The 19,429-nt window shown below is 44.7% G+C and overlaps 1 long non-coding RNA gene across 1 annotated transcript in view; it reads left to right on the top strand.

Annotated features, from left to right (window-relative positions):
* The window catches only part of LOC141092096 (uncharacterized), a 78,424-nt gene extending 59,311 nt beyond the window's left edge, over positions 1–19,113 (top strand). The window contains exon 2 of the long non-coding RNA XR_012232681.1: positions 18,554–19,113. This is a non-coding gene — a long non-coding RNA (uncharacterized lncRNA). The remainder of the gene's footprint in view (positions 1–18,553) is intronic.
* The last annotated feature ends 316 nt before the right edge of the window (positions 19,114–19,429 follow it).

Here is a 19,429-nt window from a genome sequence, read left to right as displayed (position 1 = left end):
GGGCACGGGACTATGGGATAGAGGATGTGTGATGAGTATATGGGCACTGAACTATGGGATGGAGGATATGTATGATGGGTATATGGGCACGGGACTATGGGATGGCAGATATGTATGATGGGTATATGGGCACGGGACTATGGGATGGAGGATATGTATGATGGGTATATGGGCACGGGACTATGGGATGGAGGATATGTATGATGGGTATATGGGCATTGGAGTATGAGATGAAGGATGTGTGATGGGTATATGGGCATGGGACTATGGGATGGAGGATATGTATGATGAGTATTTGGGCATGGGACTATGGGATGGAGGATATGTATGATGGGTATATGGGCACGGGCCTATGGGATCATGGATATGTATGATGGGTATATGGGCACGGGACTATGGGATGGAGGATAATTATAATTTGCTATAACTAACCACAGTTAGTTACTATGCCCGGGCAGCGCCGGGCTCTTCAGCTAGTAATACAATATAGCGAGGCACAAAGCACGCAAAATGATGTCATGAAAATAAAAATAAAAAATAGAGAATACCTAGAGGTATTGGAGAATAGAAGGCAATAGATCCAGTTTTATATACTCTCTTGGAAAGTGGCAAAACACTATATGGAGAACAAATGCAAGAGGTTAATAAAAGTAGTGGTTACGACATCCAGGGTACAACCGCCCTGTTAAGCAAAAAAAAGGGGGGAGGAAAAATGAAAATAATAAAAAAATAAAAAAAAGAAAATATAAAAACTAAAATTAAAAATATTGTAAAATATTGTATTTTTTATTTTATTTTTTATTATTTTATTTTTTTTTGTTTTCATAAAAACTTATTATTTTTATTTTTTATTTTATTTCTTATATTTTATTTTTTTTATTTTTTATTTTCATTTTTCCTCCCCCTTTTTTTCCTTAACAGTGCAGTTGTACCCTGGATGTCGTAACCACTACTTTTATTAACCTCTTTAGTTTGTTCTCCATATAGTGTTTTGCCACTTTCCAAGAGAGTATACAAAACTCAATCTATTGCCTTCTATTCTCCCATACCTCTAGGTATTCTCCATTTTTTATTTTTATTTTCATGACATCATTTTGCTTGCTTGGTGCCTCGCTATATTGTATTATATTACATTATACTAATGCATAATTTCAAATTTATTATTTATTACTGGGACTACTTAATCTCTATCGCATTTATATTGACTTTATATTACTTTTTGTACCCATCCTATGAATATTTGTCACTTCCCCACCTGTTATTGATTTCTATTTCTATAATTGAATTATTATTATTGTTCTTTTGGGACCTGTTTTTTAACCTCTTCCCGACCAATGACTCCACATAGGCATCATGAAAACCTGTGCCAATCTGACCAGTGACGCCTATGTGGCGTCATGACTTTAAAGCCCCTCTGCGGGTCCCAGGGTCACTAAAAGGTCACCCGACTCGCAGATACAGGGGGCTTTGTTCTTCACCACAGGGGGCGTGGCTTTGCCCCCGCGTGGCTACGATCACTCTGATTGACTGTTAAAAGTGAAACAGCCAATCAGAGCGATAGTAATATTTCATCAATGAAAATTGATGAAATATTACAATCCAGCCATGGCCGATGCTGCAGTAGCATCGGACATGGCTGGAGACCTGATCCGACCCCCCCCACGACTCATGGGGCTGATAGGCCCCCGATACCGACTGACGGCGGCAATGTGCCGCCGCCATCATCATCTGCTCCCCTCCCCCTTCTCTAGGCTCCTCCCACCTTCTGACCCCCCTCACCCCCCCGGTACCTCTGATGTCCCTCTCCAGCTCCTGATGTCCTGCGGTGCTGCTTCATGGGCGCCGCCATCTTGGAAAATGGCCGGCGCATGCGCAGTGCGCCCGCCAGCTGCAGATTCATTCATTCATTTTGATGACTGTGATAAACTCTCACAGTGATCAAAATAGAATGAAAAGTACATAAACCCCCCGTTTATCACCCCCATAGGCAGGAACAACTAATAAAATAAAGAAATTATTTTTATTTTTCCATTAGGGTTAGGGTTGGAAATAGGGATAGGGCTAGGGTTAGGGCTAGGGTTAGGGCTAGGGTTAGGGCTAGGGTTAGGGTTGGAAATAGGGTTATGGTTGGAATTAGGGTTAGGGTTGGAATTAGGGTTAGGGTTGGAATTAGGGTTAGGGTTGGAATTAGGGTTAGGGTTGGAATTAGGGTTAGAGTGGAATTAGTGTTAGAGTGGAATTAGGTTTAGGGTTAGAACTAGGTTTAGGGTTGGAATTAGGGTTAGGGTTGGAATTAGGGTTAAGGTTGGAATTAGGGTTAGGGATAGGGTTAGGGGTGTGTTGGGGTTAGGGTTATGGTTAGGGCTAGGGATGTGTTGGGGTTAGGGCTGAGGTTAGGGGAGTGTTGGGGTTAGGGTTGGAGTTAGAATTGAGGGGTTTCCACTGTTTAGGCTCATCAGAGGGTCTCCAAACGTGACATGGTGCAACCATTCATTCCAGCCAATTTTGCGTTCAAAAAGTCAAACGGTGCTCCTTCCCTTCCAACATATGGGGTATCAGCGAACTCAGGAAAAATTGCACAACAACTTTGGTGGTTTAATTTCTCCTGTAACCCTTGGGAAAATAAAAAATTGGGGGCTAAAAAATTATTTTTGTGGAAAAAAAATGATTTTTTTTTATTTTCACGTCTCTGCGTTATAAACTTCTGTGAAGCACTTGGGGGTTCAAAGTGCTCACCAGACATCTAAATAAGTTCCTTGGGAGGTCTGGTTTCCAAAATGGGGTCACTTGGGGGGGTTTCTACTGTTTAGGCACATCAGCGGCTCTGCAAACGTAACGACGACCGCAGACCTTTCCATCAAATCTGCATTTCAAAATGTCACTTCTTCCATTCTGAGCCCTTACGTGCGCCCCAAACAATGGTTTCCCCCCCCACATATGGGGTATCAGCGTACTCAGGAAAAACTGGACAACAACTTTTGGGGTCCAATTTCTCCTGTTACCCTTGTGAAAATAAAAATTTGCGAGCTAAAAAATCATTTTATGAGGAAAAAAAATTATTTTTTATTTTCACAGCTTTGCGCTATAAACTTCTGTGAAGCACTTGGGGGTTCAAAGTGCTCACAACACATCTAGATAAGTTCCTTGGGGGGTCTAGTTTCCAAAATGGGGTCACTTGTGGGGGGGTTCCACAGTTTAGGCACACCAGGGGCTCTGCAAATGTAACATGACGCCCACAGACCATTCCATCAAAGTTAGCATTTCATAATGTCACTACTTCCCTTCCGAGCCCCGACGTGTGCCCAAACAGTGGCCCCCCCCACATATGGGGTACCAGCGTACTCAAGACAAACTGGACAACAACTTTTGGGGTCCAATTTATCCTGTTACCCTTGTGAAAAAAATTGTGGGCTAAAAGTCTTTTTTTTTTTAAGGGAAAAAAAATATTTTTTATTTTCTCGGCTCTGCGTTATAAACTTCTGTGAAGCACTTGGGGGTTCAAGGTGCTCGCCATACATCTAGATAAGTTCCTTGGGGGGTCTAGTTTCCAAAAGGTGGTCACTTGTTGGGGGTTTCCACAGTTTAGGTACATCAGGGGCTCTGCAAATGTAGCATGACGCCCGCAGACCATTCCATCAAAGTCAGCATTTCATAATGTCACTACTTCCCTTCCGAGCCCCGATGTGTGCCCATACAGTGGTCCCCACCCATATATGGGGTGCCAGCGTACTCAGGACAAACTGGACAACAACTTTTGGGGTCCAATTTATCCTGTTACCCTTGTGGAAAAACAAAATGCTGGCTAAAAATAATTTTTTTTAAGAAAAAAATGATTTTTTTATTTTCACGACTCTGCGTTATAAACTTCTGTGAAGCACTTGGGGGTTCAAAGTGCTCACCACACATTTAGATAAGTTCCTTGGGGGGTCTAGTTTCCAAAATGGGGTCATTTGTGGGGGTTTTCCACAGTTTAGGTACATCAGGGGCTCTGCAAATGTAACATGATGCCCGCAGACTATTCCATCAAAGTCAGCATTTCAAAATGTCACTACTTCTCTTCCGAGCCACGACGTGTGCCCAAACAGTGGTCCCCCCCACATATGGGGTACCAGCGTACTCAGGACAAACTGGACAACAACTTTTGGTGTCCAGTTTCTCCTGGTACTCTTGTGAAAATAAAAAATTACGCACTAAAAAATAATTTTTTGAGGAAAAAAAATATTTTTTATTTTCATGGCACTGCGTTATAAACTTTTGTCAAGCACTTGGGGGGTCAAAGTGCTCACTATGCATCTAGATAAGTTCCTTAGGGGGTCTAGTTTCCAAAATGAGGTCATTTGTGGGGGTGCTCCAATGTTTAGGCACACAGGGGCTCTCCAAACACGACATGGTGTCCGCTAACGATTAGAGGTCATTTTCATTTCAAAAAGTCAAATGGTTCTCCTTCCCTTCTGAGCCCTGCCATGCGCCCAAACAGTGGTTCCCCCCCACATACCACATATGGTGTATCAGTGTACTCAGGACAAACTGGAAAACAACTTTTGTGGTCCAATTTCTCCTGTTACCCTTGTGAAAATAAAAAATAGCGTGCTAAAAAATCATTTTTGAGGAAAAAAAATGATTTTTTATTTTCACTGCTCTGCGTTATAAACTTCTGTGAAGCACCTGGGGGTTCAAAGTGCTCACTACACATCTAGATAAGTTCCATAAGGGGTCTAGTTTCCAAAATGGTGTCATTTGTGGGGGGTTTTCACTGTTTAGGCACACAGGGGCTCTCCAAACGCGACATGGTGTCCGATAACGATTGGAGCTAATGTTCCATTCAAAAAGTCAAATAGCGCTCCTTCCCTTCTGGACCCTGCCGTGCGCCCAAACAGTAGTTTATGACCACATATGAGGTATCTGTGCACTCAGGAGAAATTGCCCAACAAATTTTAGCATCCATTTTATCCTGTTGCCCATGTGAAAATGAAAAAACTGAGGCTAAAAGAAAATTTTTGTTGGAAAAATTAAAATGTCCATTTTTTCTTTCCACGTTGCTTTAGTTCCTGTGAAACACCTGAAGGGTTAATAATCTTCTTGAATGTATTTTTGAGTAGCTTGATGGGTGCAGTTTTTAGAATGGTGTCACTTTTGTGTATTTTCTGCCATATAGACCCCTCAAAGTGACTTGGTTTTGTAAATTTTGTTGCAAAAATGAGAAATCACTGGTCAACTTTCAACCCTTATAACTTCCTAACAAAAAAATTTCCAAAATTGTGCTGATGTAAAGTAGACATTTGGGAAATGTTATTTAGTAGCCACTTTGTGTCACATAACTCTCTGGTTTAACAGAATAAAAATTCAAAATTTGAAAATTGCGAAATTTTCTACATTTTTGCCAAATTTCTGATTTTTTCACAAATAAACGCAAAAATTATTGACCTAAATTTACCACTATCATGAAGCCCAATATGTCAATATCTCAGAATCGCTAGGATCCGTTGAAATGTTCCCGATTTATTACCTCATAAAGGGACATTGGTCAGAATTGCAAAAAATGGCCTGGTCATTAAGGTCAAAATAGGCTTGGTCATGAAGGGGTTAATTATGTATTATAATTGTATGTTATTATTTTGTCTTTATCCCTGTCTGAGGAAGGTCTAAGTGACAGACCGAAATGTCACGAGATATTGGAACCTTTTTATCTTGAATAAATTCATCTTTTGCTTCAATTTTAAGAGTGCCAGAATATTTTTTACAGTGCTCGGATATACTCGTTACTTGGCAAGTAATGGGCGGTGCTCTATGTAACATAGTAACATAGTACAAGGTAACATAGTTAGCAAGGCCGAAAAAAGACATTTGTCCATCCAGTTCAGCCTATATTCCATCAGAATAAATCCCCAGATCTATTTCCTTCTAAGGCCTCTTTCACACTTCAGTTTTTTGCATCAGTCAAAATCCGCCAAAAGGACGGATGGCGGATCCGTTTTAGTACTGATGACAATGGATGCCACCTGTCCGTTTTTTTGACGGATCCGACAAATGAAGAATTTTAAAGGAATCGCAGCCGAGAGAGAGAGAGAGAGAGATTTTTTTTTTTGTCCGGCACCCAGAAAGAATTTTGGGTTAAATGAGTGTCTGGAGGATCCGCCAGAGAAAAAAACGTTGCAAGCTCCGTTTTGAAATCTTTGAGGATGGTGACGGACAGCAACTTTTGGCGGATCCTCAAAAAAAACGGATGCAACGGACAGCAATCTGTCACAATCCGCCATTAATGGAAGTCAATGGAGAAAAAAACGGATCCTCAAAAGAAAATTGAGGATCCGTTTTTTTCAAAACCTGGCGGGTTGTGACTGATTGTAAAAAACTGAAGTGTGAAAGAGGCCTAAAGAACCTAATAACTATAAGATACAATATTGTTAAACTTGAATCCCCGCCCTGCATTTTTGGCGCCTGTTACAAAGCCACTAAGCATATGGGGATTGTGTCCTCATCAATGTAAAGCTTTAGCCATCTTGGTTGTGGCATTACTGTGATTGGCTGTCCGGGTGACGTCATCAGGGGTTATGAAAGAACTGGCGCTGCCAGGCTCATCACACTGAAGCCATTGCACAGCTCTGTGATGCTTCATATTGGAGGGAGAGAGTGCTTGTCTAGACCTGTGTGTGCACAGTATAATGAATCAGAGGCCTGTTGATGCTGGTGCTGAAGCTGAGCCATCATACTAACAGCCCTACTAAGGGATAATCGTTTGCTTTGCTGTTTGTATCACATACAATCTGAATGTAACCTAGGGAGGGATAGAGAGTCCCAGGAGAAGGGAGAGTGACAGAATCCAGTCTGTAAATATGTTGAACGTAAGCACAACTACCGTTTGGTGCTCGAGTTGGTTCCCAAACCGTGCTTTACTTGTAGAATAAACTTGGCACACAAGAAATTGCTCAGGTGAAAATTTAATGTAATCCATGTATTGTAGTAAAAGATATACATACCAACGTTTCGGTCAGTCAGAATTTCCTCAGTGTACCGACTGCAAACTGGAATATTGGTATATGTAATAGCCAATGTTGTCCACTATCCATAAAGGTTATTTCAGCCTGTTAATGACTGCCAATACGTCTTTTTACTGACCTGAGATATAAGAGAATATCATCCCCATACAGGTGACAATCCAGCAGTTGTCACCCATACACTGTAGCTGACAACTTGCTGCATCAGCCATGGTCAGTGTTGGCACCATCCATATCTGTTTAACCCCTTAGATGCTGCTGTCAATAGTGACTACATCATATAAATGGTTAAAAGAGTGTGGGGGCTTCCTCTTTAACCCCATTGGCATCCTGAGATCATGATTCTGTGGTCCTAATGTTTGGCATGACAATTCACAGCCAAATAGTGGCCTTAGAGTCTGCCAGCTACAGTGGCCTGTTCAGAAGTCAGTGACACGTGGTAAAAATACATTTTTTTTCATTCCTGTCATGGCACTTTGCATTCATTCCTTAACATCACCTGAAGGGTTAATAAAATACCTGACAGTAGTTTTCAATATGTCGAGGGGTGCTGTTTTTAAAACACTTTTGGAGGTTTTCCAATATGTGGGACCCCAAAAGTCACTTCAAACCCCCATAACCCACTCGAGTGTTGCCTTGGCAGTATGATTTGGGTAATTATCTTGTTGGAAGGTGATCCTCCATCACAGTGTCATGACTCTGTTGTCGGGTGTCCTGGTACCTGGGGCTACTTCGCTGTCCCTAACGCTAGGGGGTGCCATTGCTCGTCCTGCTCCCCTGAAGGTGAAGACGCCGGGGCCACGTACTTTGCCTAAACTCCTGAATCCGCCCTCCGTCTGTACCCTTCTCCCACCCATGGAAAAGGGGAGTAGTAGAGTACCACAATACACCAACCAGACTTAACAAGGTAATACAAATGGGGGTAATGGAAAATACCAAACACACAAATATACACACACATATAACAAAAGTATGCACCGGTGAGTGGAGGATGGGGTTAAACCAAAGTAGGAGAAGAAATGGAATTATCATACACTCAAAACCAAGCAAAAGTCACAGATACAGTTAGGTCCATATATATTTGGACAGAGACAACATTTTTCTAATTTTGGTTCTAGACATTACCACAATGAATTTTAAACAAAACAATTCAGATGCAGTTGAAGTTCAGACTTTCAGCTTTCATTTGAGGGTATCCACATTAAAATTGGTTGAAGGGTTTAGGAGTTTCATAAAAAGATTATTTCTAGTACTTGGTTGAAAACCCTTTGTTGGCAATGATTGCCTGAAGTCTTGAACTCATGGACACCACCAGACGCTGTGTTTCCTCCTTTTTGATGCTCTGCCAGGCCTTCACTGCGGTGGTTTTCAGTTGTTGTTTGTTTGTGGGCCTTTCTGTCTGAAGTATAGTCTTTAACAAGTGAAATGCATGCTCAATTGGGTTGAGATCAGGTGACTCCAGTCTCTGCTTGGGAACTCTGCAGCTCCTTTAGGGTTATCTTTGGTTTTCTGTGCTGCCTCTCTGATTATTGCCCTCTTTTGGCAGGTTTGTTGTGGTACCATGTTCTTTCCATTTGATTTCCAAGAAGTATAATTTCTCCTTGTGGAGAATGACATGCTAAGCATGTCGAGATGAGGAGACTTAAAGCCGCAATGCTCCTCTGGGAAATATGCTAATTATGCAAATTGTCTCTTCAGAAAGGAAGAGGACTAGAACTCTAGTGCCACCTATTGGAAGTAGCAATCCTAAAAGTCAATGTCGACCCTTTAACAACCCTTTAACTTTCCATTTGATTATAATGGATTTGGAGGTGGTTATGGGGATCATCAGGGATTTTTTTTTTATAACCCAACCCCGACTTGGACTTTTGAACAACTTTGTCCGTCACTTGTTTGGTGATCTCCTTGGTCTTCATGGTGTTGGTTGGTTAGTGGTGCCTCTTGCTTAATGGTTTTTCAGTCTGTGTAGCCTTTCAGAAAAGGTATGTATATACTGACAGACCATGTGACACTTAGATTGCACACAGATGGACTTCCTTTCACTAAGCATGTCACTTATGAAGGTAATTGCTTGTGTAAGGAGGTGGACCGGGTTGCGAGTACCTGTATTGAGCCGGGTCCGGAACTGTTGAGGCTGCATCCCATGTTGCCCAGGGGAAGACATAGGGGACCGGACAGACCCCATGACCCGGGGCGAGGGGGCATGGTTAAACCAGAAGCAGAGCCAAAACACGCAAAGCGGGAGTCAATTTCCCACTGTCGGGGAGAGCGCAGAAGGGTGAGAAGCGTACCCCGAGCATCAGTGCCGCAACGTGCTGTGGCCAGCTTCCCAAGGACGGTGAGATTGGAGAGCACCGTGTGCCCGGCTGAAAGTGAGACCGTGTTCGGACAGAGAGGTGAGAGACGGCTACAGGACATTAAGTTGCAATCTTCTCTGCTGGTCAGAGCGTAACAGCCCACACTTGACATCGGGACTTCGCAGCTCTCTTTGCTTCAGATGCACAGGATTATGGTCTAGGGGCTCAGCGGATAAAACCGGTGACTGCTTGCTGCTGAAGTTGGATCGTTATCTTTGGGACCTCATCTCAGGACACTCCACTGGCTGTTGCCGGGACTACAACCCCCATCGAATCTCTTGCGGCGGAGGACTTTAAAGACACAATAAGTTTGATTACTGTTGTTACATTACAATTTTGCCTTTACAATTTAACTGATTTCTCGCTGCGAGGAGTTCCTCTATTGTTCCAATTAAATTGTTAACTTGTTAACCCTTGCTCTACCTCCCGCAACCTGCTTACATTTGGCGTAGTCAGCAGGATGCCGTCCACGAGTGCAGAGGCAGCAGACCAAGTGGTCATCGTTGCCCCTAGGGCCAGCTTGCTGCTGGGGGCCATGCACAGCAATTTTCCAAAGTTTATGAGGAGCAATTCACTGCTCTGGGACTGGACTGAGTGGGTTAAAGGGATGCTGAGGATGCACCCTTTGACCCCCGCCATGCAAGCAGAGATTGCTGTCATGGCCCTGGATGGGGAGACTAGATGTTCCGTGATGTTTCAGCCCCCACATGAGCGGAACACCTTCACCAACAAATTTTGGAGGAAATGCATGTTTAGCTGTGTTCAAGGAGAGGGGGAATCTGTGACCCAATATATGAACACGTTACAGGAGGTGCACGCAGCGATCGCTAAGCTGGATGATGTGGGCGTGGGACCCCCGATGTGATTTTGAGGGACCAACTTGTAGCAGGCCTCAGGGATGCACTGCTACAGATCGGGGCGGAAGCACATGCACGAGAGCAAAAGCAGGGGATGGCAGCCTCGGCAGGAAAGGTACGGAGCAGGGAGGTACCTGCACCGCCCGCGGTGGAACCAGTCTGTGCCAGCGAGATCCGGAAGGAAATGCAAGAAATGCGAGAAGAGTGGTCCAACCTCAGAAGGGCCCCTTTTGTGGCTCTAAATCCATCCAGAGACAGGACTGACCCTGAGCCACCCTTACCCGCGGCACATCGTCAGGCAATGGGATAACCCTGAGCAGAGAAACCCTCGATCTGTTTCAAGTGTGGTGTAATAATTATATGGGTACTACGGAATCTGATTGCATGGGATAATATGACACTGAGACCAAATTTGATGGAAATAAGTGTATTTAACAAGTGTAGCAAAATTAACAGGGCACGTCCTGCAATAGTAGAAAAAACACAGCACAATATGGAATGATGCAAGTAAAGCAAAACTAACTGAGCACTTCTTGCACTTGTAACGAAAACACAGCTCAATATAGAAATGTCCAGAGTAACTGAAGAGCGGGGCGCGACCGCGAATATAACCAGTCCAACAGTAATACAACGCAGGTGAGTACAAGGCACTAAACGTAGAAGTCCAGCAGAAAGTATGTGAGTAAGTACACCACATTTAATGAGGTAGTCCAGAGATATTAAGAATGAGCACACACACAGCAATAAAGTATAGAGGTCCAGCAATCAAAGGTTGGAATGCACTCGACACTTAAACGTGGAAATCCAGCTTTATACAGGAGTGGCATTAACAATAGACTGTCACTATGTGTACCTTTTGGGCTGTAAGTCCTGCACAAGTCCCGCACAGCAGCCCAAACAAACACAGACCTAGTGTCATGATCTCAGTGCGGGTTTGACTCGCACATGTGGGGTTAATGTCTGGAACCAGTGCTGATGACTGGCTTTTCTGGGGTTAAAGGTTGTGATCCCAGTGTTGGATGTTGATCTCCATGAGTTCATTCATCCTCATCTTCACAGTCTTTTACTAGGCATTGCTCCTACCAGCCAGTTTCCTACTCCACACTGATGAGGGGCAATACCCCGAAACAGCTGTCTGTGGATGGATACCATGTTTTGGCATAGGTGGTTTCCTTCATTGGAGACTGCCCTTCCCGTGGTTGTTCCTTCCCGGGGAAAGACCTGGCTGGTCATTGCTTGCGTTGAGAAACATGTGATGGTGTCTCCGCGGCTTCTGTTTTGCATGTTTTGCATATTTCCCATAAGGGATGGGGGCAGTGCTCTAGAATCACTGCGTTGAGAAACACGTGATGGTGTCTCCGCAGTGTTGGATGTTGATCTCCATGAGTTCATTCATCCTCATCTTCACGTGATCCCAGTGCAGGCTTACCTGCACACCTGGGGCTTATGACTGTGGCCTCTACCTGGCTCTGGGAAAGGCTTCTTATAGCCTCAGGAAGCTCCTATCCCTGTCAGTTATAGTTTCGCCCTTGGCATAGTGTGGTGACCCCTGAGTGTGTTTGTGCTGTGTTCTTGTTTATCTGATACTCTGTGTGTGACTCGGTCTGTTCTCTGGATACTGCTTGTTGGATTCTGCTTGGTACCTTCTATGTCTGTTTGGCTTTGCCCACTGCCTGGCCTCGACTCTCCGTTCTGTCTCATCCCTGGTACTTTACTGTTATCTCTGTGTATGACCCGGTTTGTCTGACTTTGAGGATTCCAGTGTTAGTGTTCTGCCTATCTCTGACAGCAGTACGCTAAGCCTCGCCCCCTTGCGGTCACATGACCGTAGGTCCTTCACTGCTCACTGACTTTAGCTTCTCCAGGTCCTGTTTGCCTGAACTATCCGGCCGTGTCTGACCCCGGGCCCCTCTGCAGTGTGGGTGAGTCCTTGCTCAGCAGTGGCTGCACGCCGACCTTAACAAGACCGTGACACCTGAAAGAGAAAATGATGTCAGGATTCCTTACAGGTCACAGCAGTTCCAGGGGGAATACACTGTAGTTCCAACTAGAAGTCCAGACAGTAGTTAAGCACAGACAGCATCTGGGAGATGCCCAGAGGACTGTAGGCAGCAGAACAAGGAGAGGCAGAGCACTGAGTAAGGAGCAGCAGGAGCAGGGAGTCCACCAGCAGAACAGCAGTAGCTCAGGAGCCAACAGCAACAAAATGCTTAGGCAAAGAGGAGCACACGACCTGGACTTAAATAATCAGGACAGACAGGAAGTTCTATGGCAGGGCAAGATACAAGACTCCATCTTGGATCATGGTAAACAGGCACAAAGTAAAGTCACAAAGTAAAGTCCAGAATCCTTACATGTGGGGACATTAGACAATATACCCAAGGTTGCGCAAGACTGGGGGGCCACTCGCTCATCGTCCGTTAAACTAGTAGTCTCAGTGGCTGAGGGACATCGCCCGGAGCCTGAACTGCCAAGGAGGAGACAAGGCAGTCCCGAAAGCTTAGTTTCTCTGAGCCTCCTCGTGTGGGCTAAAATGGACGGTCGACCCAGTTCCCAGGTGACCACCATGCCCGTATTTTAGACGTCACTTTCCTGAGGCGGCGCGGCCCAAGTGGAGCCCAGTGATCAAGTTAACAGCAGCCAATTAGTTGCCCATCCCGATCGCAGGGGTGGTCTGCATGCAAGTTTCAGTGTGTGGCAAAGATGTGGGCCGGAAGGGAGCTGTGTTGACTGCTGGGGACCCTGGCAACGGCGTTGCAGTCACCTTAGGGATGAATTTGCTGAAAGAACTCAGAACTCTTTTGATCAGTGAGTCGCCAGATGCTTTTCTAGACCGAGGGAGCCCACGAACCTCCCAGAGATAGATGTTCCAACAATTAATCCAAGTTTCCCAGGCACAAGAAACATCGAGTGAAGGGAGAGTATTAGGAAAAGTGATGGTCCCTGCCGCTGCTAAACTCATCCTATCGCCCAGTCAGACTATGCTCACACTGCCTGTACAAGCCTGTACACCACTTGAAGGGGTGGAAGTCCAGATAGAGCCAGTCTTGATGGACTAAATACCCGCAGCACTCCTCGTTGCAAGGATACTGGCCACTGTCCATGAAGGTAATGTAGTGGTGCGATGTGTCAATCTTGGCGAAGACAATCTTACTCTCTCGACAAATAGTGAAGTGGCACAAGTGCTGGGCATGCCGGAAGAACTGGTGCCACCGGAGGCAGTCCAGTTGGCAGTAAAACAAGGAAACCTTTGGACTGTAGCCGTTACCATGACCCCCGAAACACCCCTCTGGAAGCATGAAGGAGGGGCGTCGGATCTTGGATCAGATGCGAGGTGAATTGACGGGACTCTCACTGCAACAAGTACAACAGGTGGAAGTTGTGTTGGAGCGGTACTGGGTTGTCTTTGCCCATCATGACGATGACTTTGGATGTACTATGGCTACAGCCCACGAGATCCCCACAGGAAGTGCTGCACTGATCCGGGAGAGATATCAGCAGATTCTGCTGCAGATGTACAAAGACGTGAAAGAAATGTTGGCTCACATGCTGCAGAGTGAAGTCAGCCGGGAGAGTCAGAGCCCGTGGGCAGCTCCCATAGTTCTAGTTCGAAAGAAGGACGGGACCCTACATTTTTGGGTAGACTATAGATGACTAAATGCCTGTACGGTGTGGGATTCCTACCCCCGCCTAGAATTGCGAAGTCGTCCGCCTTGGGTCAGGTGAAGTATTTCTTGTCCATGGATCTGGCCAGCGGATACTGGGTCTGGGTCTGGGTGTACAATTGGTCTGGGTGTAAAACAACTGAGTGCACAGTACAACCGGATACACTCCGTATACCCTACTGTTTGGGCGGAAAGGACGGGAGATCACAGAACTGGAACTGGATCCAGAAGAAGATTACCCATGGACAGGGGTGTCTTCCTGGGTCCGAGAACATCTACATCGGCTGCAGACTCTTCATCGACTGGTGCAGCCCAAGTTCCGGGAACTCGAGCACCACAAAGTGCCACCCCTTCGAGGGACAGCTCTTAATGCAGGAGATCGGGTGTTGGTCCGAGACAAGCGGCCTCAGGGCAAGTTAGAACATCGATGGGAAAAGACCCCATATCGGGTGAAATGCCGAGTTGGAACCGATGGTCCAGTGTATGAAGTTCAATCCAAAGGAGAAGAGGGGGCACCTATCCGAATAGTCCACTGTAGCATGTTGCGTCCCTGTCTGTCTCAGGACCCTTTCGAGGAGGAGAGGGAGTCAAGCCCCACAAAGTGCTGTGGCTGGCTTCCCTTGGACACTTGGGCAGAACGGTGAGATTGGAGAGCACGGTGCACCCGGCTAAAAGTGAGACCGCGCTCGCGCAGAGAGGTCATAGGCGACTGCAGGACATTAAATTGTAATCTACTCTGCTGGTCAGAGCACACCAGCCCACACTTGACACAGGGACAGCTCTTTTTGCTTCAGCTGCACAGGATTATGGATTATTGGCTCAGTGGGTAAAACCGGTGACCGACTATAGCAGCCAGAAGTTGGATCTTTATCTATGGGACCTCATCTCAGGACACCCCACCGGCCTTTCCCGGACTACAACCCCCATCGGATCACTTGCGGTGGAGGACCTTAAAGGCACGATAAGTTTGATTACTGGACTGTTGTTACATTATAACTTCCCCTTTACAATTTAACTGATTTCTTCATGCGAGGAGTTTCTCTATTGTTCCAATTAAACTGTTCACTTGTTAACCCTTGCTCTGCCTCCCTTGTGTCACTGCATTCTGCAACCTGCTTACACGTGCACCAGTAATCAAGCTCCATATCTCACTTTCCATTACTGCTTCAAACGTGAGACCACCATCATTTTATAGACAACCATCTTGACTATCTCATACACAAATTTGACTTGTAACTATTTTGCATATCTTTAGGTATGCAGATTCTTGTTATGTCACTGTATTGTTACTGTTTTGCTCCTGAAAATCTATTTTTTTTTTAAATTTTGTATTTTGTAAATCCACCTTTGGCTTTCAACACTGCCTTAATCTTTCTGGGCATGCACTCGATCAGATTTACCGTATTTTTTGGATTATGAGACAGACTTTTTCCTTCAAAAATGTGTTGAGAAAAAAGGGGGGTGCATCTTATAGTTTGGATGTACCTGCTCTGGCTGTGGTGGGGAGATGGGCCGCGGCAGGGGTGGAGCAGTGGGTCACAGGAGGCAGGAGCCGGCGGCGACTTCTGTGCCCGCTGCTAAAGAGAAATTAATATTCACTGCATTCCATGCCCATGGGTGTGGAATGCAGTGGATATTTATTTCTCTTTAATTGCGGACAGGCTGTTAGCTGCAGCAGCCGGCTTCCTGCAGCTGCAGGCTTTCACGTGTGCCCGCTACTTAAGGTAATGAATATTCACTACTCTCCACGCCATAGGCATGGAATGCAGTGAATATTCATTCCCTTTAGTAGCAGGTACACGTGAACGCTCAGCAGCTGCAGGAAGTCAGTTGCTGCGGCTAACACTGTACCCGCTATTATGGGGCAATGAATATTCACTACTCTTCATGCACATAGTCCCAACATGGAGAGCAATAAGTATTCTGGAAGCTGTTCTCGGCTTGTAAGCAGCGCATGATGTCCCTGCCATGCGCTGCTTACAAGTATAAATCAGCTACTGGCATCAGAACAAGACACTTTTTTATGTCTTTGTGATGGGGCCATGCATACCAGAATGGGAATGGGGGCCATGCATACCAGGATGGTGATGGGTGCCCTGCATACCAGGATAGGGATGAGGGAGCCAAGCCTACCAGAATAGGGATGAGGCGGCCATGCCCGTCAGGCTAGGGATAAGGGGGACACGCCTACCAGGCTAGGGATGAGGAGGCCATGCATACCAGGATGGGGATGAGGAGGCCATGCATACCAGGATAGGAAAGAATAGGCCATGCATACCAGGATGGGGATGAGGGGGCCATGCATACCAGGATGAGGATGAGGGGGCCATGCATGCCAGGATGGGGATGAGGTGGCCATGCAAACCAGGATAGGGATGAGGGGGGCATGCATATCAGGGTATGGATGATGAGGCCATGCATACCAGGATAGGGAAGAGGGGGCCATGCATATCAGTGTAGGGATGAGGGGGCCATGCATACCAGGATAGGAATGAGGGGAGCATGTATACCAGTAAAGGGATGAGGAGGCCATGCATACCAGGATAGGGAGCCAGATGTTCTGCATCCTTTGTTTGAACAGTGCCGCATACAGATAGTATTTGTTTGCACTGGTGTACCAAATAGCCAGTCCCTGATTGTAGGCTGGCTGTCTCATCGGTATTACTGCACCAGTGTAGTCGCCACTTTTATTTGGGTCCGCTGCACCCTTATAGTGCATTTGTCTTTAGGCCTAGACAGTTAAGCTTCTTTGCCTGTTTTTTGGTGTGTTTTTACTATATGGAGGACTATGAGGGTGCATTATAATGTATGGAGGACCAAGAAATTCGTAATAGAAGGAGAGTAGATACCTGGCACTTTATGCTTTTCTACAGATTCTATGCTGATACTTCCCCACATATTTTTTTTCTTACTAGGGAGAGAATCTATATCCTGGATGGAAGACTGAGGAATTTAGCGGGCAATGCGATTGTTTAGTATTAATCATTTAATATGTCTGTACATATTGTAAAATATATGAATAAAAAATGTTCAAAAAATATTAGGCACCCAAAAGAATTTAAAAAAAATCGATTTTAGTGTGGAAAAGTAGGAAAGCATTACAAAAATTTGTATTACTCTGATATTGCTGTAATTGTTCTGACCTAAAGAATAAAGCTGTCTTATCACTTATATTGCACGGTGAATATCATGAAAAAAGTAAATAAAAAAATAAAAAGCAATTTTTATATTTATCCTACGCTCTATGCTGAGAATGATGTGAGTTGTAGTTCCACAAAACCTGGAATGTCCATAGTTCCTGCACCTACAAAATGTGTGAAAATGTGAAACAATGGGAATGGTTTCTGTCTTAAGGTACTGTCACACTTAACGATGTACCAGCGATCCCGACCATCTATATGACGCGGTTAGGATCACTGGTACATCGCTAAGTGGTCGCTAGTGAGCTGCCACACAGGCAGATCTTACCAGCGACATCGCAGGGGTCGGGGTCGCTACTTTCCCTGTCAGACGAGGCGATCCTGCGTCCTCCCGCCCGTGTCCACGGTCCTGGACGTTCTCGCGCAATCAGCGATAACCAGCGGGGGAGCGGTCATAGGTAAGTATCAGACATAGCGATAACGCTAGCAATATCGCTATAACGTCACAAAAACCAGTGACGTTATAGCGATATTGCTAGCGATATCGCTTAGTGTGACAGGCCCTTTAGACAATGACTCCTGCTCTTACATGTCATTTGTGTATTGTTAGATGTATCACCAGCAAAGAAACACTCAATGTTCTTGTTTTAAATGCATTTTACTTTTGGGAACTTTCCCTTAATCGCCCAACTCCTCCAGCCTTGAGGCTGACCAATGTGATCTGCCATATTATTACTACTTGTTATCAATATTAACACCTGTGGAGATTTCACTCATGGTCATTTGTGACATCATCAAATACAGGAGGCCATTGTTACCTCACAGCATGATGTCACAATGACTGTGGGTCTATATGAACAGGTGTTCAGGGGGCAAAGGTTCATTTCAGAAGATGAAGATGAGGAGAGCGGAGGATACAGGATGGAGGATACAGGTAAATAAGAAACCTTACAGGGATTTCTTAGTGAACTTACCTCCAGCATGGACCCTCCATGTCTACAGATTGTGGCTGTAAGGTGCTGGATTTCTTCAGTCCTTGCCGGCAGAATCTCTATACTTGGGTGATGAAGGTTCTTTGTGAGGTCACACAGCGGAATGTTGGACACTGAAAGTTCTATGCAGAAAACATGGGGACATCGGAGAGGTCAGCACAAAGATGGCACCTCCAATGGAGACATTACAGTAGTTACTACGGTCAGTGGCTGGCACAGATTGTTGGTGGGGGTTCTGTCACTTTAATTTAAGATTATTGGGGCAAAAAGTCTACCATTATGCCCCTACCTGGGAGAGGGGTTGGTGTACATATATTGGGGGAAATATATTTATTTATATACTTTCTATTTATTTATTTTACTATTTATGTTACTTATATTTAAAGGCATTTGAAGCATTTTTTTTAAATCATATTTATTACACCATTTTTAATTGCCTACATCAAAACTTAAAATTCGTAGTAAAAGGAACGTGGATACCTAGCATTTTATGCTTTTCTACATGTTTTATACAGATACTTCCACTCATATTTTTTTTTCTTTCTAGGGAGAGAATCTGGATCCCGGACGGAAGACTGAAGAATCTAAAGCGATCAATTCGATTGTGTAGTATTAATCATTTAATGTGTCTGTGCATACTGTTCACATGTACATGCTTTAGCACTATAGAGTGCAACTTTATTTGTTTTCCAACTGTATAGGGTCCTGATATGTTATAACTGTCCTATGTCTGTATATTAAGGGGTAGTGTTTGTAGGGGGGTAGTGTTCTGTTTTTTTTTACAGGGGAGATGAATGTAGTCAGGCTATGAGCTCCAGGGTCTGATCTGATGAGGAAAGGTGAGGCGTGTTACCCATAGAAAGAAGATCTGAAATCCGGAAATGAGTCTCCATATTGAGTATCATTGCTCTATATATGTCAGTTAGTTAGTTGTTGTACGGCCTTGGTCCAGGGTTCTCGAACTGATCGCCTTTTCCCGGGGTCAAGAAGGAATTTTTTCCCTGTAACACACATTGGCTTAGTGTGTGCAGGTTTTTTGCCTTCTTCTGGATCTTTGGCTTTAGGTAGGGGTAGAGATTGTTATTAATAAAATATGTTTAAAATCAATGATCTGTGTCCTTATATCTTTATTTCATACTCAGGTATTTGTATTTGTTAGTTCTCATTTATGATCCATGACTATGAAGGTATACAGAAATACAAGGGTGGTAATTATGTGTCTCCTAATGCAATGTCTGTATTTATAATGCATACAAAGAGCCATAGACAAGATATCTGAAGTAGAGGAAATTATTATCCTCTTAGAAAATAATTGCGGGCTTGACTCGAATATCGAGTATAATGGAACTCAATGAGAAACTCAAGCATTTTTCGGAAAGTTCCCAGCAGGAGAGCTGGTGGGGAAGGAAAATCACTGAAAAAT

The sequence above is a fragment of the Dendrobates tinctorius genome, unplaced genomic scaffold, assembly GCF_039654945.1.
Source record: "Dendrobates tinctorius isolate UK_male_01 unplaced genomic scaffold, ASM3965494v1 ptg000008l, whole genome shotgun sequence".
Taxonomy (NCBI): domain Eukaryota; kingdom Metazoa; phylum Chordata; class Amphibia; order Anura; family Dendrobatidae; genus Dendrobates; species Dendrobates tinctorius.
This window is presented reverse-complemented; position numbering and strand designations above follow the sequence as displayed.